This window comes from Wasmannia auropunctata, unplaced genomic scaffold (assembly GCF_000956235.1).
Source record: "Wasmannia auropunctata unplaced genomic scaffold, wasmannia.A_1.0 LD335998.1, whole genome shotgun sequence".
NCBI classification, from domain to species: Eukaryota; Metazoa; Arthropoda; class Insecta; order Hymenoptera; family Formicidae; genus Wasmannia; species Wasmannia auropunctata.
The window spans coordinates 1,107,268-1,128,556 of record NW_012026892.1 but is presented as its reverse complement, the minus strand read 5'-3'; the positions used below and the strand labels follow the sequence as shown (position 1 = coordinate 1,128,556).

The following is a 21,289-nucleotide window of genomic DNA, read 5'->3' as shown; positions in this document are numbered from 1 at the left end:
GCTCTCCAAGCATTTTCTCTTCTCTCTTTTCATTCTTTCTCTTCCGTTGAGCTGCACCATTACAACGTCGTTGTATCTTTTCCTCAAATATCTCCAGGATCACGTCTGGCTTCAATAAATCGTTCTCGTACGTTCTTGCGACGCCGTATGGTGCTCGGTGTGATGATTGATGATAGCTGTCGCGTAATTGGCGAAAGGTTTGAGTACCTTTGATGCGACGCTAAGATCCACTTGACGTCGTGGTACATCAGACAAATGGATTTCGCGGGCGGACAGGCGAGCGGTTGCGCGACAGACGTTAGGCAGGGCATAACAATGAAGATACACCGTGTTATTATCTCTCTGTGACGAGCAACATTTCGGCCATTCGCCGCGCCGGAGGCGTAATGTTCCTGGCAATGCGGCCGCGATACAATGTTGTGGCACTTTGATTGGTGGCTCTAACGTGCGTCGGTAAGTGCGCATATGTAAGCTGACGACCTGTGGCTGACATGTGTTCCCTATTGCATCTCTATATTGGCATCCGTTTGGCCTAAAACGCAGCTAGCAGCGATCAAACGAGGGGATATTCGCTGCACAAATTGGAAGCTGCGAGATACAATATCGCGAGACTCTCCAATATCGCATCATCGATCTTTCCGACTTCGAATGTATTTTTTCTGTTTCTTTATAATTAATTATACATACACAACTGCACTGCTACAAATGCATTATTTACGTATTATATAACGGTTCGTATATCGACATGACACAAACGCGTCCGTGTATAGAATGTTTATTAGGCGATATTGTGTATCAGAATGCAATAAACTCTCGATCCGGCAGTTTGGAGATTGAATGGCGCAAACGCACGCTTCCGCCACAGATTAAAATTAATTTGCGAAGCGCGGTGCGAGAACTCATGTACGCGATCGCATCCCCTCACTCGCGATTTAGATCGTTTCGCGCGGTCGCGCAGTTATTTTCGTGTAAATAGTGTAAATACAACCCATTTCCTTCCCCCTCCTCTCCCCTCCTCCCCAATTTCCCCAAAACGAGGTCAAGTCAATACTCGTCATTTAAACAAGCGCGACAGGACGTTATACTCCCGTCTCATGGCGCGAAAAAAAAAAATGTTTACGCCAGCAGGTGAACGCGCCGCGATATTAACGGCGGTTAAATTTATTGCGCGTTCCCTCATTTTTCGCCCGAAAAGAAATATAATCGTAATATCGAGTATTACCGCGGAACGTAAAACGATAGATCGATCTTCCAGTCTAACAATAAGTGTGTCTAATAACGGATTCGGACGTGTTTCTGTTTCGACGTGATTTCGAAGTACTGAACTCCGTTTCCCAAAAAGCCTGGGTTTATTCCCTACACGTACATATATGGCTTCTCATATTGACCGGACTCTCTCTCTTTCTCTCTCTTTCTCTCTAAACAATCAAAGTTATCGTGCAGTCGTTTATCAAGTTGACGTACTAATTTACTGTCTACGTATACGACGATCAATGTCAGATCGTTTGTCATCTTCCGCTTCCGTTACTGATACTCTCTCTCTGAAAACTGTTGTACTGATAATGCGCCGGGGAAAATGGAATGGATTGCTAGAGAATGTTACACGCGTTGTGTAACGCCATTTTGAATCTCCATGCGAGCGCTGGACTTTTAGTCGAAAGAAAGAAAAAAAAAAGAGTACGAGAGGCGAAATTCATCAGTCTAATCTCGACAGGTGAAAGATACATTTCGGTCATACTTTCTCTCGTGCACGGGGGATTAACAAAGGGAAAGATCTCTTAACGCATTCGACGCGAAATCCGCAATCGCAATCGGGAGGTGATGAAAGCAATTTTACACTCGCTTTGATGTTAAAATCCGCGTATTACGGGAGAGTCAGCCGAAAATTCTAGATGAACCGTGTCTTTCGCATGAAGGAGAAAACCGAGGGGGTGTACGACGGCGGGGAGAGGGGAAGACTTCGCGTGGACCAGCGAGGGTGAAAAGAGGAGGTGTGTGACGCGGGGAGGAGGGGGAGGCTACCCGGCAGGCACGACGATGCATTTAATAATTAACTCGCTGGATACACGAGGATGGATGTCTGACGGGGTTTCGTCAAGAGCGGTCGAGAAGCGCCGGCAGGGAGGACAGGGTTTGAGGGAGAGAAGGGGTTTGTTGCAGAAGCGGAGGTCGGAGAGGAGAATGGAGGTTCCGGGGGGGAGAGAGGGGAGGGGCGAGTGAATGAAGAGGGCGAAGGGAAAAGCGAGGGGGAGGGGAGGGGAGATGGGGAAGCGAGTGACTGCAGACGGAGTGTGAGGGAGGTAGAGGTAGAGTGCTTGGGGTAGGTAGGAAGGTTGGCAGCAGTAGGTAGGAATGGCTCTCGTGGATGCTGCGCAACGATCAATACACCACGTGATGCCACGCGTCACGTCTCTCTTTCTCTCTCTTTCTCTCTCTCGCGCGCCCGCGAGCGCGCCCCTATCTCCGCAACCCTCTTCACTCACTTTCTCTCTCCCCTCGCTGCCCTGACCGCCTCATTCGCCGCTTCCCCCTTTCTCTTTCTGGCGCAGCGGCGGCCTATCACCGTTTCCTTGACTTCGTGACGTAACGCCGGTCCAGACGATAGGGTGTGCGCTTATACATCCCTCGCGCACACGCATACAGACATACGAACGCGCGCGCGGGATGCATTTATTTTATTTCTGAAAATATCTCGATCGAGAGATATGTCGTATATATGTTCCCGTTTTAATTGAAATTTCGATCGTTGGAACGCTTTTCTCACAGAAATAAAAATGATACCATCAGTATATAAACGGAGAACTGACGTTACATTCTTTAAAACTGAACGTATTCTGTCATTTATATATGGAATCTATTAACGGACACGTCTAACTAACGTACAATGTCATTTTTCAAAGAATCGCGACGTTGAGGACAATGATCGACATAATGTGAAAGCCAATCTACGTCTGTCATTGTTCTTATACATTAAGAAACTGTATGAGTTGATAAATTTAACGAGCGCGATATTTACTTTTCGCTTCGTCGCCCAGAATTATGGAGATCGGTGAAATATCTGTGAAGTTATCGGCTTATAGCTTGAGCTTAGCTGATATTTCCTGGTTATTCCATTAGGGGGGATTGATGCTCTATCATAATTTTATCAGCCGCTCGGCGCGGCGCAATGCAACGGTCTGCGGCGTTTCCCTGAGTTTCGCTGAGTATTTCGAATTTCCCCGGCACCCACCTCGATGACTCGCGTAAAGTCCTTTGTGTTTGGCCGCGCACTATGATATCGGGGATGTGATTTATGCCGTTCGAAAGCTTACAGTGGATTTAACAATGTGGCAACGGGGAACTACCGTTTGCGGCGATCGGCTAACGAATTCCGTAAACGAGATTCGTTAGGTGTTATCCATCTCGGTGTACGGTTGTGCGTGAATTTTCGATAACGCAACTAAGTAGATAAAAATGTCTTGGCATTAATTTTGTCAAATATTTTTATAAAAGTTAAAATTTACATTTAACTGCTTTGGCTTCCTATTCTACATATGTCTACAATTTGTTAATCATTGAGCCTTATATTATTACATTATTGTTAAGTCTTTTTACTTATGAGGTTTTTCAAATTTACTTTACTAACCGATTTAAATGTCTACGTTAAAAACTTGCGTTCTATGAGATGTACGAGAACAATGACATCGACCGCTCGATGAAATTAGATATAACATAATTAGATATAACGAGGGGACACAATAAACAAAATAGATGAATAATTTACAATAAGAGCATCCAGAGTTTTGTGACTTGAAAAGACTCTGTGCTTTTATGTAGTTACAAAATTACTATTGTTGTCCTCGTATTATGATGTTGCGAGTAAGAAAAGTGAAAATACGAAGTCAAAGGATAAGATCTAACGTAACATACAGAGAACAAGAGAATACAGAAATTAGTTAAGTGGATCCACTGTAAACTTTAACTTAAAACGCTTTTTCGGAAAATGCATCTAATTGCACCTTGATATTTGCATTCATCTTTCTGGGAGATGTGTACACGCAAACAATCCCACATAATATCACGCGGATGCTCCAGAGAAACGGTATTTCCCCGGCTTCAAGCTAGAATTTCATGAGAATTATGTTTATGACGCACGGCGAGGGAAGTTACACAATTAACGTTGTTTGTTAATTATTTCTCAACAATGAATACAACGATATCCATTCCTGATGGCGTGTATTCGCAATTTTAGATACTTGTAATTTTATATACTTACTACCCGAGAGAATTAAAATTTAATGAAAGTACGCCTATTATGTATCTCCTATCCGATATTTTGCGAATTGAGTTCTCGTGTTACTTTATTGTTTTTTTTTTAGCCGCACTGAGATGAGGCGAAAAGTTTCGCCTCGTTGTTGCGAAAAAACGTTGAACGCGTTTATCGGATGTAATTTGCCCACGGACTTCCGCTTATACCACCCGCGGTGGAACTTGGCCGATAAAATTTAATTTGCGCGACGTACGAAGCGGTTCGCGTAGGTGCGACGATATACGCGCGACATAACAGGCGTAAAAAATCCTAGGAAGAACTTGGTAAACGTACGGCCGCAGAAGAGCCCGGGCGCGAACGCCGCCGTGTGTATCCACGTTATTTAATAACGACGGAAAAGTAAAATGAAATATAGGAATTTAAATTGCACGTCGCGCACCCGTAATTAAGTTCGTAATATTTTCGTTCACGTATTAACGATCGATATCGGCATTCGTATTTTTATCGCCAACGTGATTTTCACGGCCCCCAATAAATTCTGGCAGGTTCAGGAGCGGAATGAAAAAGTCTCTATACGCTAAACGTTATCAACATCCCCTCGGAAATTTTATCCTTTGGCGATGCCGATATATACCGTTCCGCGTGTATATGTGTGCGCGTGGTACGTGTGTGGAGAGAGAAGGTATATGACGGGGAAAGTAAGGCGGCGGAAAGGATACGTTAGTGTGCCACAGGCTTAAATATTCATCCGAGATCAATCGGCCGGATCTGCAATCTCGGGATGTATCGGGACGATGGAAAATAAACCGCGCCGAGCGTCTGTCTCGCGTCGCATCGGACTTTTGTCCCCGCCCGTCCCCATTCAAAGAGAATTGCATCTCTTGCAACGAGTTTTTCAAACGCTGACCCATTGGATCGCCATTATTAGTAGCAGCGCGTTTTCCATCGTTTAACGAGTGTTGAAGAATTATTTTTTTTATACTTGAGTCGGATATCTTTCAAGATTTCAATGATAAAACTGATGTTACTAATCGAGTTTCACACACAATATTATTTATTCATCGTTGAGAACATTTTGAATTTTCCTATATATTTAACAATAAGCTTTTAATCCTCGTGTTTTTATTCATTTAACACGTATAACGTTTTCAATGCTAACACGGGGTTGGAATTACTTAGCTACATTTAGAATGCAAAACAGGCAGTAAAAACTAGGACGGTTAATTGTGCGGAAAATATTCCCGGCAATATCGCAAGACACTTCATTGTACATATGTACTCGTTTCGCACAAGTTTCGACATCCTCCCATTGTTCGCCAAGCTTCGCGCCGCGCGAAGTTGTCAGGAGCAGCGGTCCCGGTATCCTTCAGGCGCGTGTACTTCCGATGGTATTCTGAAAAGGCTGCCATGGCGCGACTCGCGCAATTTATTCCGGGCTTGCTTTGTGCCGGGGCTGTGTGAATTCTTGACTTTTGGGCCGTAAGCGCGGGTCCAATTTTCTTGTCTTCAATCGCGCCCGTGCTTTGCCGATGACGCGACGACGTGCCGGCATATTTTCAATAAACAATGCGCGCGACCTAAAACTGCCAAAACGTCGTCGATTGGGAACACGTCGAGCGATTCAAATTAATCGTTCATTCGACAGGTGTCTCGTTCGGCTTCTAAAAAAAAAACTTGCGTCTATTCGGTCTCGAATCTTTTATGGATTAATATAAAGTATTTTTATAGCCCAGAATGTGTATTATATCTTCTTCACTTCTCACTTTCCGTAATTATCACCTTTTCTTCAAAGACATGATGAAATGAATTACATACATTTTTATTTTTAATACAGAAAATTGCGTAAGAAATATTGAAACAACAAGGATGAAGTTTCATTAATTCATAAAAATAGATATAATTTATATGCACGTTTATCGCGATTTGAAAGTAAAATTGCATGAAAGCAAATAAAAGTCTAAAGATATCAATATTATAAAGGAATAAAAATAATCAATCCTAGAAAAATAAGTAACATATTATAAACATATTATAAAAAGAAAGAGCAATTTTGCGAGTTTATTTTAAGTTAATATCTTTCAAGAAATCAAAAGGATCACTAAACGTACGTCAACATAGTTACAATCTCTATCCTCTCTAGTAAAATAATTTCTTTCTTCATGGAGGAAATTAAATTCTCTCGTTACCTTTCTGATTCACCATTTCCGCGGTAAACACAAACGAACGATCGCCCATGCACGAAAAGACGCGGCCAGAGAGTTTGGGACTTTTTCTCTCTTTTTTTTCACAAGCGCCATGGACACCGGCCAATCAGTGAGGTGACAATGATTTAGGTGCGCGTTCCTGGATTGTCGCCCGGCAAACACGAGCACGCACACGTGCGTGTGCGATCTCGCGCGTGTGGAAGTGAAGCGGCCTCATGAAACATTCATGCCGATACCGCCCCGTGACACCGCTTAACCCTGGCTCTCCAAAACGCAGTAGTCAAGATAGGCCACGATGTATTTTTGACGTGGCGGTAGTCACGTAATGTATCACCCTGGTGACTTTATCGGAAACGCCTCGAAAAGCCAGAATTAAAGATCCACGTAAAACGCACCAATTTAAGATACGGTGACTGGATCCCAAAATAAAATTCAGTTAGTGGGATGCTTGAGCATGAAAAACGCGAATCATTTCAACGGCGTTATAAAGAATATAATTACAGCTGTCCCTTTCAACACTTTAGTAATGACGAAAAATATCTATATTGATCATTTATTTATCGGACAACTTTTCGTCGCGCGCGAGCAAGGCATAATTTTCTGTTCATAACTATATACTATACGTGACGGAGGGAGTCAGCTGTGGCGTAGTTATTAATCCTGCTAACAGGAGGCAAAGTGTACTTTGTACGCTCGCTTTGCCTGCCACCCCGTGTTTAACTTCCCCGTTCAAAAGCACCAAACCATAACACGGCGATATATTCGCGCGTAACGTCACAGTTTGAAAGCCCCTCGAACTTTCGTTTTCCCTTCGTATGGTGGAAGTTCGGCGACCGGTGCCGATATCGCTGACCAAGCTACAATGCTTCTTGTAAGTTTCTAAGGGTGATATTAACTTAACACACGCGAAGGTCGCCTACGGAAAGCTGAGACTGATTCTCGCGTCTCTCTCTCTCTCTCTCTCTCTGTCTCTGTCTCTCTCGGTACATTACATAAAACTTCGAATGTGTCGCACGTTGCTGCATGACACTTGCCTATCCTGAGCCGCGTCTAAACTTATCTCTCAACACGGTTTTCCTTCTAATTCCATAATCGCACGAGGCACACGGGAGCCTTACGCGTCGTGTCAAAGTCTTATCTGCAGTCCGAGCGTAAGAGGGATCGGGATAAAACTGGAGAAGCAACCTATGGAAAAAAAGGAGTAGGTCAGGTTAATAATAAACATCTATAATAGTTATTCATAATTATCAAGTAATAAACGAAGGTTGCTCGGCCATTAAAACACATACTAATTTCGAGCGATGCGATCTCCTATAACGGAGAGGAAAAATATGATCCCGATAATGGCTTAATCCCATTCGATTATGGCGGAGGTCCCGCGGAGGAATATGCACCTTGGGGAGTCGATACGGTGAGCGTATAAGCTACTCCCTCTCTCCTCCCCTCTCTCTATCGTTTCCTTCTCTCTCTCTCTCTCTCTCTCTCTCTTCCTCCTTCCTCTTTCCCTTACAGAAATGGGAAGACATCATAAATATGATAATAGGTGGTTTAGGAACGGCGTGTTCGGCATACCGATAAGTTTCCTATCCGCCTTCGTCGTCCCACTATCTTGCCCGGGCGAAATGAGGAGCGAGGCCTAACCTCGCGTTGCCGACAAACATTTAAATTTGAGGATGGTACGTGACGCAATTAAAAGCTTCAGAGAGCTCCCCTAACGCCCTCCTCTTCCGCCCCCCCCCCCTACCGCCCCCTCTACCACGTGCGCGCGCGTATGTGCAACGATGCAGCCATGGCAATAAAACTTGTTCCGTCTCCTACGTAGGAGCAGAGGCTCATACAGACATCATTTTCTCTCTCCTTTTCCTCGCAAAATTCTCCGGCGGTGTCTTCGCGACGTCGCAATTCCCGGCCTCCGTAAACAACGAGATTACGTGGAGCTCTTCCCGCGCGATTCCGCAACGCGAGCTCTCGGTCTGATAATGGTAGATTTATGTATTATCCAGTCTAATATTATATATATTCACTTGTTCCCATCCGTACATGGACGTTATTATCGAAATTCCTCGCTTTATCAGACCGGATAAACGTTATTCGTGGTTTGCGATAATTATACTCCTCTTTTGTTACGCTACATTTTTCGTTTTTCGTGGTGGATTACGAAAGTATGATAAAAGACCCTCTTTAAATGTATACCTGGGCCTTACTAAGCCTATATCGAGATCCGACGGGAGTGTTAAGAATATTTCATTAAAATTAATGAAACGCCGCCGACGTCACACACATGAGGGGAGACCAGAGCCATAATTGGAGAGGTCTCGACTATGGCAGCTGCACAACCCTTTGTGCTGCGCACCTACCCCCTTCGGCTGCTGCAGCCCTCGTTCGAGCATATCACCCTGTTTCTCTGTGTCACTGTGTGACTTTCTCTCTCTCTCTCTCTCTCTCTCTCTCTCTCTCTCTCTTTCTCTCCCTCTCTGCTTGTTTTATTATTTTTAGCAAAAAAAAACTTTCATCGTGAGTTTCAGCTTACATGCAAGGATGCAACATCCATTGCAATTGTCATGTTCCAACATGGACTTGTTTACTCAGCCGTTGTATTCGCATCCCACATAACGCTAAATGTAGCCGCTTATTCTTCAGCGCATGATAACATTCGAACGTCATATTCATGTTGAGTAAATGAAACTCGGAATCAAACGCATTTAGCTAAATGCGAAAGAACGATATTTAAACGTTATACATACGAACAATAAATTGCAAATGTTGTATGGGAAAATATTGAAATGTTATATATAAACTGAACATCAGTACTGAACATCAGTACTATCGGATTGTTTATACTTTTCTCATCCCCACGCGGCACATATGTGTATACAGATTCTATTCGAACGAAGTAGTAATTTTTTCATTCAGAGCTCGCGCAGAGAGCACTTAAATCTACTTCCGTGCTTAAAACTTATCTCTTTCTCTAACCTACGCACTACTTGCGCGAAACGTTGGCATTCGGAAAAGATTTATTCTCAATAATGACGTTCGCGGATCCCTTCGCACGCGGTCCGAGACCTGACCCTTTAAGCCAGACAGGCTTTTCTATGGCCTCCAACCTGCATGGCTGTATTGTAAGTCCTCCCTCGCTTCTCTCTCTCTCTCTCTCTCACTCTCTCAAAAGAGTTTTTTTGCACACACCCACACGCTCGAACGATTACTCGTACACTCGGGCGAGTTTGCTCGCTCGATACACGTGTGCATACGTGAACGCGATATCCCATATCGTACTGCACAGAAACTCTCCCTATCGAGGGAGAGAGAGAAAGGGAGAGAGAGAGAGAGAGAGAGAGAGAGAGAGAGAGAGAGAGAAAAGAGAAAGAGAGGAGAGCTTTCAAAGCTCTCGCGCCTCTCGCCCAGACTGTCATTTCGATCCTGACTGAAACAGTCCCAGCGGTTCTCAGCCGGAAAAATGCTCGTAATGAAAGGTAGGGTAAAGCCTTGCCGGGTTCATACTGAGAATTTGATGATTGACAGCGCACCGCGCGGATCACGAGCGCTCTGTTGCAATGTATTGCATCGCGATAGCGACCTTCTTCCTGTACGTGAAATACTTTCGCACGTAAATGCTTGTAATTATAAAACAATGGAATGTATCATATTCTTTCTCTCTTCCATTTTATTTGTATTTCTGAAAAATTCCCAATGGCATTTTGTTTTAGATGATTAAATTAACTGACGCTCTACTCATTAACAACTCTACTCTTTCTACTATACCGAGAACCCGCAGCACCGTCTGCGTTCTTTTAACCAGTACAACAATTCTTTGTATCCTTTAAGTTACTTCCTTTCGGTAAATTATGGCTCTAGCTATAATACGAGGAGAACTTAGTCACTGTCGAAAACATACATTTGGAGTCGTAATAAATATCGCTCAGGATAAACTCCATTCATTTTGTCTTAATTGAAAAAAACGTGTATACCTCGAATACCTTCTGTCAAAATACTTTCTGATTAGACAGAAAATAAAGCAGGGGTTAGAGAAACACAATTTTCGGCAAAATAAATCTTCTTTTTAACGAACACCCGGTATACCCGACGCGTGTATGCAGCGAGTGGGCCCGTTGTAACGCTTCAGCTGGTTCCTCTGCCCTCTCGCGCCGCTTTCTCGTCCCCCTGTGCTACCGCGGAGAGCGAGGAGAACGAGAGGGAGCGCAGACACCCCACCTGCCCCCCTCGTCTCGTTCGTCCCCCTTTCGCCGCCCTCTCTCTCTCTCTCTCTCTCTCTCTCTCTCTCTCTCTGTCTCTCTTTCTCGCCCACGCCATGATCAATATTACGCCCCAGAGCTACGGCATCCAAACCGACCTCGAGACGGACTTCTTCTTCCTGCTCAAAGCATCCCTGAGCGGCGCGGTGGTGCAACTTCCGTCTCGAAACTTTTCCAGCACGCCAAACCGGAAACCAGAACGAGAAATTAAAAGCCGGGAGGAGCGTCGGCCGTTTGGATCACGCTGAAGGAGTCACGCTGCGAAGTTTCCCTTGCCCTCTACCCTCTCTCCCTGCCGGAAGGGGCCGGAATGGAGTCGATAATAGTCCCGGTAATTGCGTTGCTCGCTTGGGCTGTCATACGAAATCGCCGAGATTGATTTCGTGGGCTCGACAAGTGCCGTGGTCAGGTCCGATCAGGGTTTTGCCGATTATGAGCAAACGAATATTCCCTTCGCTACGAATTCACCTTCCAATATCATTGTATTCCTTCGCCTCTGTAAATTTTAGTGAGAAAGTCTCGAATTTTTTAAATTAGCAAATTTCATAGCAAAAAGATGACTCTTCGTGTTTTTTGCAGTGAAAACAACATTTTTTTATTTCTGCTAAGTTACGAAAGTATCATACATATACGTTAAGAGATGTCTTTTGATCTCTAAATATCAATTTCTTTGTGTATCGAGAAAGTGGTTGTATTAACGTTGTCGCGCTAGGATTGTGACGTGAAAATCCCGTTGGATGGATATATACGGTCTGTAAGCCGACGTGTTCTAACTACCGTTTGACCGTAGTAGATCATTCCGCATAAAGCCCATGTCGCACCCGAGACCAAAGCTATCAGTTTGATCCCCGGAATCTTCTCAGAAGTACGACGACGGATGATTCATCCGCAGAGGCCAACTGGCAGCCGGCCGGTGACTTCAATCAACCAGGTTGAGAACCACCGGGGACAGATTCCCGTCTGCTCTTGCGGGCGGGATATATTTGTACAAGTAGTAATATGGTGGTTTGATCAGGCGGGGAGTGCGAGTAGGACAGATGAGAGAGAAAGAGAGAGACAGAGAGGGAGAGAGACGGAGGAGAGAAAGAGAGAAAGAGAGGGAGAGAGAGATAAGCGCGACGCATCATTTCACGTGGCATCCCCGTCCCGTAACCTTCTGGGCGGACTGTACGGCGGCTAGGTCAGGGACTGTACGTCTGCCTCTCCAATCTGCAAGCTATTGTAACACTCCTCCGCATCTCTGCCCCTCTCGCACCTTCCCTTCGGTCCCCTTTTCTGCCGTCGCCGCCGTCGTCGTCGTCCCCGCGTCGTCTTCTCGACCGTTCTTCCTGCCTCTCTTCTTTCGCTCTTTTCCTTCTGCTCGAAGCGCCTCTTCGCCGACCCTGCACGAGCTCTACCTTCGCCGTCTCTCTCGTTGTCCTCATGCTGTCCTTTGGGACTTAGACGGCGCGGTGCCGCTTGTTCTTCATCCCCTCATGACGTCGCGGGGTGTCAACGTAAAAATCATTTGCCCCTTTTGTCGCTATAAGAAAGAGTTATAAAGTGTAAAAAATAGAAAGAGAGAGAGAGAGAGAGAGAAAGAGAGAGAGAGAAGGAAAATGTGATAAGGAAAGGTGAAAGACAGAATGAGAGAGGAAGGAAGAGGAAGAGGGAGAGAGAGAATAGAAGCGAATCTCGTGGATCGTGGAATGCGCGGCAACGATATTGTTACAATTGCGGTGGTTAATATCGTAATTGCATGACTGTGGTGACCACGGACGAGGTCAATGGGGAGATTAAACGTTAAAATGTATATTATATCATTGCGAAAGTTTAATCAGATATACGTACATTACGTATTGCAACATTCAATTCCCAACATGCGGAGATCTGTAAACAGAGAGAATACAATAACTCCTAAATTAAGAGAATTGAGTTTAGAGGAAAAGTTTGATTTAATTCTGAATAGTGTAATTTATAATTTTATAATGATCTAAATAGTGTAATTTACACTTTTATTTGTCAAGAATTCCAAAGCCACTCTTATATATATATATATATATATATAGAACTGCAATCGTGAATGAGAAAAAAAGAATCATATTTAATTCAACAAAATTAATACTGTAGTCATGTACCTATCAATCCAATTATTAATGCCATTAAAAGACACGTGATATTTAATTTGTAATTTAATATTGTTAATTAATTTTTTTTACTTTTTCGTATACCTCTTAAGTAATAAGATGCAAGTGTGCCTTCGTAACGTCTTCTTGAGCACTTTTGAGTTATTTTACTATACTCGCGATTCGCTTAAAGCTTTAACAAAGCTCTGTTTCTCAGTCGTCCCATTATCATGTGCCTCTGGCGGCTTGCGTCCTTCGGGAATAGACGACATTGAGAATAATTCGACGTTGTTATTTTAGACGCGGTAAAATGGCTATTCGAACGCCGAGGGAATATTATGCGTCGGCTTTTCAGGTTGCCGGAGAATTATGTCTGCGCGGGAAATCTGCTTTCGCAACTTCTCATCGCGCGATCTTCGACGCGTTGAAAGTTTCGAGAGTGAAAAATTCTCACTTTATCGCGAAATAATCCGGATGTTTATAAAAACAATTCACGAGTGATCGACTCGCGCGCGCGCGTTTGCCCCATCGCGAGAGAACCGTAATATTTTACCTGATCGGATAATTCCTCGGCTATCCATTTTCGCGATATCCATTTTGTAACGTCGAATTTTCGTGGAATTTACTCGTGATTACGGGGTTAGCCAATTTCGCGATATAATCTGCAAAATCTGCGCAATCTCACTTGGGTGAAAGAGAGAAATAGAGAGAGAGAGAGAGAGAGAGAGAGAGAGAGAGAGAGAGAACTTCTCTACTTCGTAGATCTCGGTAACTTGATGAAGTCCTTATTAACCGCGGGTTTAAAGCCGTCAAGCGCGGAAGACTTCTAAGATGGCCGGAACGGCAAGCATAGATCGATATCCGCGTGATTTTTCATGAAACTTTTACTTTAGCGTCTACGTCCCATCGGAAATCTTATTTACAGTCACTCGTATGTGAAAAGTGTTTGTTCAACAATACAAAATTTATATGTAGTACATCCACGTTACGCAAAGATTTATTTACTTAAAAAGAAAACGTGAATAGTTTTTTCTCTTGCAGAATATACGTGACAATTTCGACATTTAAATGTCACAAACATTTTTATTAAATCATAAGTTTAAAACATTAGATTTAATCGTAAAATTCATTGGAAATTTCATTATCAACCTTCCGGTTGTATAATAAATTCAATTTTAATTCAGAAAAGTTTCAAAATTACATTATATATCTACATACAAAGAGCCTTTTTAATTACGAAATGATGTAACAGCTAAATCTTTTCTTCCGTGTTTAAAGAGGAAATTTCTCTATTTTGTATATATTATTCGCATATTTACCGCTCGTATTCCTGAAAGTAAGAAAATAAACATAGAAATATCATTTATGAAAAAGCTTTTATATCATTTATTATGGAAATGGTATTACTATATTATTCTATAATAAAATTAACATTAAATTATTGACCAAATTAATAATTAAAAAATTACGATCATTAATTTGTAAATGCGATTGAAAAGTAATAGCTCAGGCTATTTTATTAAAGTGAAATATTGAATGGCTAGCTTTGCTAGTTAAAAGGAAAGGTCGGTAAATATAATTCACATGTACTTTCCGAACACTTGGAAAGAACGAAACTTGTTAGATCCTTTCTCGTTTAGAACTTTGTCGCGTATGGCCTCTGAGAGAAGATCTTCCGCTCCTTTCTCGAAAACGCGATTCTCGGAACCGATTTATCGGTCTCCTTCCGGTGGGGAAGCGAGCGGCCGCCGCGCGCTTTTAGCGAGATAGCAGCGGCTGTTCGCGAAATCGGATATAGAGGAGGGCTATACGTACCCGCTGTGCACTCAAGAAAATGTTTGTCGCAAGAGGCAGATATCGGCAGGTTTTCCGTCACATAAATCCACTTTGATGCAGTCGCGTGTCGCGATGGCGGAGACGACGGAGGCGACCGAGGCGGTGGCGGCAACGGCGGCACGGGCGATTGGCACGACGGGAAAGAGGAAAGACGTCATCCGCTCCGGACTGGATAATGCATAAGTGACGGCAGCCCGGCGCGTTGTGGGAATCATATCTCGAATTATGAATAAAATAGCGGCCGTCCCGACATGTGTGCGTGCTTGTGTGTGTATGTGTATGCGCGGGTGTGCAAGGCGAGTATCGACCGTGCAGTACCCGAGTACCGTCGCGCGCGCGGGGCCAGTACGTGAGAATCGCGTGTGTACATCCGCACGAGCGAGCGCGCGCGCGTGTTCGTGTGCGCGCGACGTTGATTAATCCCGCAATTGCATCTCGGCTCGGACGATCGAAGTTGCCAAAGTTCCGTGCGGTATGCCGGATTTCGATGAATGTGGAAATGCGCGCGGGATGTTGCAAACGATGCGTTCGAAGCGAATCAAACTTCGCTACTCTCCGGTTGTTCTAGCCGGTGGATTTGTAGGATTTGCGTTACAGTTTAAGGGCCGGAACGAAAGAGAGTAGCGTTGACAACATTTAGATAATTTCGCGTGCAACACCGACGCTAGAATTATCACATGGTTTCGTAAGTGGCGTCGTTATCTCTCGAGATAATTTTGCATGCTGAGAGAATGAATTTTTTACTCGCATAATCAGTTACATATTATTTATTATACACTTTATTATGTATAACGATATGTCGCTCATTTATCAATTTTACAATTATTTATTATTTATCGCGCCGACTCGTATACATATATGCACCGCTCCTTTCATTTATTATTTGTTAGATTTGCGAGTCCTATCATCAATTTTTCAATGTCTCGTTTGAGAAATTTAGTTGACTTTGAAATGACGAATACGTTCCAACCACGCAGAAAAACGATATTATTTGTAGGATGGCTTGATAATGATTTATCGTTCCAGCTTTAACGATGATGTGACATTTTTTGAGCGTCCCTTTGATTCGTTTATCCCTTCAAAATATTACGACGCTATCATAGAACTGTCGCTCCGCCTATAACTGATTAAACCACCACTCGCTGCTCATGCAGCTCACCCAATTCAATCGATTGCTTTTTGACAAAGCGATAAACGTTAGGGACGTACTGCAGGCACGTAAGGATAATATATGTACGCTCTTGTGGACCGAGGTGCGAACCACATGTCGTCGAAACGTGCGTCCGAATTATCGAAGTATCGGATCACCGAGTACTCTCTGCAACGTGCCGTGAATTTGAAAGCACGATTCCGGAGGCCGTCCGCCGTAGATGAGATAATTGCGAGCCGCGCACGATCAGGCATATACGGCCGACGTCATGGGACGAACGTAATTTCCCGTTTTAGTATTTTCCTATTAGCGCGTTACATCCGCGGCATTAAGCTCGCGTGAACGGCGAACCCAATGTTCATTGCTTTGCTAATAGTCGTTCCACAAAACGCGGACTACACAAATAATCGGATCAGAGAGAGAGAAAGAGAGAGAGAGAGAGAGAGAGAGAGAGAGAGAGAGAGAGAGAGAGGGGAAAGACAACAAGCAATAAAAAAGATAATATGGATTATAATGACAATTTATCATTTTTACTACAGAAAAATAACGAAAATCAAAACGAAAGTATCTAAATCTCACGATCAATACGTTTAAATATAACTATATGTTGAAGAATTTTACGATTAAACTTTACGTATAAAAAAATTAAATTTCCAAGACGAAAATCCAATACACGGGGACATAGTTTCCATCCACTTCCCGTCAATAGTTTTCGATCTTTATGGACCCGGTATACATCATTGTCACGGCGAGATGCCTGCGCAGCAGGGCCTTCCCCATCGGCGGAATGTCAGTGCGAGAGGCACTCTAGCGGGCTTAATTGACACAGACTCGTTGCTAATTAGTTTACATTACACTCTCCGTATCCTCCGGGTCCTGCCAAGTCGCTCTCCAACCTGTGCTACGCCCCCGATATTGCGAGAGGCTCTTTAATGTCGAGCTTCGTCAAGCCGCGAACTAAAGGTGTGTCCGTGCGCACACGTGTCGGCCCGTGTCGCAACGTGGTTCACGCCAACGCGCGCTCTCGCGTTCTGACGCATTCTCTCTCTCTCTCTCTCTCTCCCCTCTCTCACTCACCCTTTCCCAAATGCCCTCGCCCTTGTCGACGATTTGTCGGCGAACATAACGCGAAATACCCCCGATCGAACGCATCCGAAAACGCACCCGATAAAAACTGCCAGGTATCACGTAACGTTTCGCCACAGACCGATAACATCCACGTGTAACAATGCACGTGTGACCGTTATTCTGTATCGGAGAAAATAAAAATCGGGAGAAAAATTCAACTGCAATAAAGTAATGATTATTTCACAGTCGCTTGATCACGTAAATATTGTGCAAAATTATATAGGAATATCGTATTATTTGTTTAATAATCTGGCATTTATCCTGCATGTTAATTAACATCCGCAGGTTTAACAACGCGATAAACATGGCGTTTTCCTTTTGAACGTCAACAGACCCGTTTTCTGAAGTTAATCAACCATTTTTCACGAGCCATCATGCTGTCTACCAATGAATTTAAATAATCCAATCAAACGCTGAGATTTAATCAGCGAGCAGCTTATAAATTATACACGTAACCGGCGATCACGAGATCGATTGCGCTTAAGGACAAAAGGAACAATGCGAAAGACAATTCCCGATATAACGAGAAGATACCACGTCCGGGGAGACACCGACGCGGAATCCGATTATGAAAAGCGAGAGACGATCCAGTGAAAAGAGTAAATAACGGTCGCGCTTCCCTTTGTGAACTTAATTCTCGAATTAATCATTTATTTGCGCGCGGTCCAGCTTCATGCGGCGCTCACATTTCAAGGAAATCAAAACAATTGCCTCTATACCGCCTTACTTTAATTTACTTTGATACGGCTTAACGATGAGCGCTTGAAATAACGTCTTTTACTGGCATTCACAAGACAAGAAACTTCAATTTACATCCCTGTTTAATGCTAAATATCCACCAGACTGTGATTACGATTCTTATTTGTCAGACAGGAGTGTTTTGTTTATGGTAAAATTTACGCGCGCCCGCGCACGCGGAATGATTGCGAAAGGTTATTATTCACAATCTGACTTGAAGGAGAGGACACTCAACAAGGACATTCAGAAACATTCTGATTAAAAAATATTTAAATAAAGATCGAAGTCAGTGCTAAAAATAAGTACACATTGTACACGTTATATTTCTATACGTAAATGTATGTTCATAATTTTTTATGTATATAAATATATACATCAAAAATTGTAAAATATAAAATATCGCCGAGACATTTACACCTGAATGCTATGTGATTTAGATTTTACAGTGTGTAAGTTTTACAAAAAATTTATGTCTAAGGTTTCTACCCTGAATCGGAATTCCGCGTTAATATAGCGCGACTGAGGAACCCGCAAGCTCTCCACGAACGCTTTTATTCTCCCGGCGTCCCAGCTATCCGTTTTTTTTTATAATTGTCAGAAACTTCTCCGTCGTGTTGGGGAACGTGCAGCTCGCGGGTGCATTCGTCGAGACGCATCACTGCGCATATCTACTCTCGAATGCACGAGGAGGTATATCACTGAACGTTCCCTGTCGCTTCTCCTTACTTTCGCTTCGCCGCCGCCGGCTGCTTTCCAGGCGTTTCCACTTTATCCGCGAATTTTTCCCCTCGCGGGAACAGAAACAACATGACCATTGTGACGTGCGTACCAACGCACCAATCCGGTACTGATGCCGATTTCCGGCTTACTCTTTCATACAGCTGTAAAACGACTGCCTATAGTGGATCGCTGAGGGGACTTTGGCAGAATTTACATTGCATTACATATTGATTGTAATACAAGTGGATATAATATCCGTTTTTAGACTGATTGTGAATTAGGACAATTTCTGATTTTGTCTATAAATTATACGATTATTAGTCAAATAAAAAATTAAGGATTTGTTGACTTTCTCTCTTTCTCTGTCTGAAGTTCAACGTCACAGTGATTGATTTTCAACATTATCCGAGCATTCAGTCCCATAAGGAGAGCTTTGTGTCGAAAGGATCATCGCGTATGCAAGACGAACATACTCACCTGTTGCAAACTTCCTTGTTGATTCTAATCGAGTATCCCTGATAGAAGTTCGCGAACGCAATGCTTTCTTTCTCCTTTCCACTCCGACTAACGTCCGCTTTCTCGCTATCGGTAGAAAGAAGTCGCGCATTTGTGAATGATACGTGCTCTTTTGAGATTACTTGGAATTTAGTCGAGACATTGTGTTAAACGCGATAACGCTATCTAGCGCGCGATAGCTCGGTATCTCTACGCCGCGCCGGTTCCAGCAAATGTCAATAAACGCTACGAAAAGTATAACCAAATTTTTCTTTCTATAAAATATATCAAATTATATGAAAAAATTGCATAAGAATTCTTTGGCAACTTTATAAAAAAAAAAAAAAAGAAAAAGTTATACTAGAGTAATAATATAGTAAACCAAGTTGGACATAGAGAGAATAAATAAAAGTTCAAGTAACCGACGTTATGAAAGATTCGAATCACCTAGAATATCCATCGGGAAACTTTCGTTTTAGCTATAAAATGACATATATTTCTCTGTAAAACCAATTGAGAGTTCTCTCTCTTATTACATATCATGCACAAGAAACACATCACCCGTCAGCTGAATACCGGCGTTCGATGCCGGTTTAAAGATCACTTTCTCCTAGAAAAAGAGTACTCCTTCGCGGGGCAACGATGAGGCCCCGGCTTATCGGCGTCGATCCGGATCGAAATTTCCACGGTCACACTCGATCTACCCCCGTGGCGCGGTCGCGATCTTCGGGTGCGCGCCACTCGTCCCTTCATCCCCCTTCCGGGATTGGCTATATCGGTGCCGGCGCACATGAACGAGGGCCGGATATGCGCGTCGGCGGATGCGCGCGGCGTGCGCGCGTATACGCGCCCGCGAGCAGTGTCGCGTCAGCCCCCGGTCCTGCCGCACCACGTACCATCATCCAGGTCCAGAACCTCTACACCTGTTCTCTCTTCTCTATCTCTATCTTTCTCTCTCTTTCTTTTATTCTCTTCTCTCTTACCAACCAACCGACCGACCGACCGACCGACCAACCGACCGACCGACCGATCGACCGACCTAATCCAATCGACCCATCTGCCAACGTCATAACCTGTGGTCAATCGTCCGATCGCCACGTTGTCGGGTCTAAAGTCGATCAAACAGTGCTTCGCTATCATCGTCGTTGACGTCGCCGTCGCCGTTGGCATCGTGGTTAACGTCGTGGTTCAGCCGTTCTGTATGCTGAGTTAATCGTCATTGGCAAGTCCATTACAATCACTATTCTTATAGCGGCACGCGATGGTATCGCACGGTCTATCAGTTTACCATCTAAATCAGCGTTCTCCGATCCGTCAAAACTTCCGTTATAATTCTTGTTAATCCATATAGAGAAATGAAATTGAGTGCCGGTATAGCCGGCACGTGAAAAATTTTTTGAGGAGAGGAAAGCGCTGATTTTTTAATCGTATACGAATTACTTTGATCGAACTAACCGATTCATATGATCTACATGACCAATGAATTATTGAAAATACAATGGAAGGTCGACCTTGAATGAATTGGTGTGATGAAGAATCGATCACAATTTTTCTCGAGCTATGAAAAAAATGTTGGTCACGATTTGGGAAACGGCACGGATTGAAAATTGAAATTTCACGGATGTATTTGATGAAATCTAACGAAAAGATACATACAATATATCCTTTTGTTTAATCAGAATACTGGTGTTACATGGACGTCGAGCGTTCGGATACTCACGGGCTGAATTGCGCGCGCGCAGACTGCCATACATGTGGAGATCCGCGCCTCTTGTTTTGATCGTAATAAACGCCGCACACTCGCGCGTCCACCTATGTACATCGAGCTCGACGATGATCCAGATATTAAAAAGACAGAATTAATTACGAAAAATATATCGCGGAAAAGCGCATCTCTTTTTTTTTAGCATTTAACGCTCGTCCTTCATAATTTTTTTAAGCGATATTTGACTTTCTAAAAATAATATGTAAGAAGTCATTAATATCCTAATCATTATCCTAGTATCGGGATATTGACTTCTGATTATCGATGATCATAGCTTATCAAGATTCGCAAATAATCCAGCTCCCAATTGAACTTGAACTAATCGATAGTCGCGAAATGGAGTTTGTTGAAACTTTCCAGCGGAACTATTTTGCTCTACCACTATCGAAAATTCACGGTAATTTTTTTTTTGCGAGGGCAACACAATGGTTTCCTCGAAGGCCACCGCCGCGCGAACAAATCATGATTTTTCAATTTAACCACAGCCACCCGTGCATCCGAGCGCGGCGGGGCTAAATCGGGGATATATTTATAAACCACATAAACCCTCGCCGGGCGCGGCACGGTAATTTATGCGTTATAACTGGCTAAGTTATGCGTTAGAGCTATCTAAGTTATGATTCACGCACCCCGAGACGCGAGACGC

At 43.5% G+C, this 21,289-nt stretch overlaps 1 protein-coding gene and 1 long non-coding RNA gene across 4 annotated transcripts in view; one reads left to right on the top strand and one right to left on the bottom strand.

Moving 5' to 3' along the window:
- Positions 1-21,289, top strand: part of LOC105453586 (poly(rC)-binding protein 3) — a 98,574-nt gene that overhangs the window by 14,073 nt on the left and 63,212 nt on the right. The window lies entirely within an intron of this gene.
- On the bottom strand, positions 11,276-12,987 carry LOC105453585. The gene is made up of 3 exons (XR_974890.1): positions 12,917-12,987; positions 12,537-12,575; positions 11,276-12,228 (listed from the first exon to the last, which is right to left on the bottom strand). It is a non-coding gene; the product is annotated as an uncharacterized LOC105453585 (long non-coding RNA).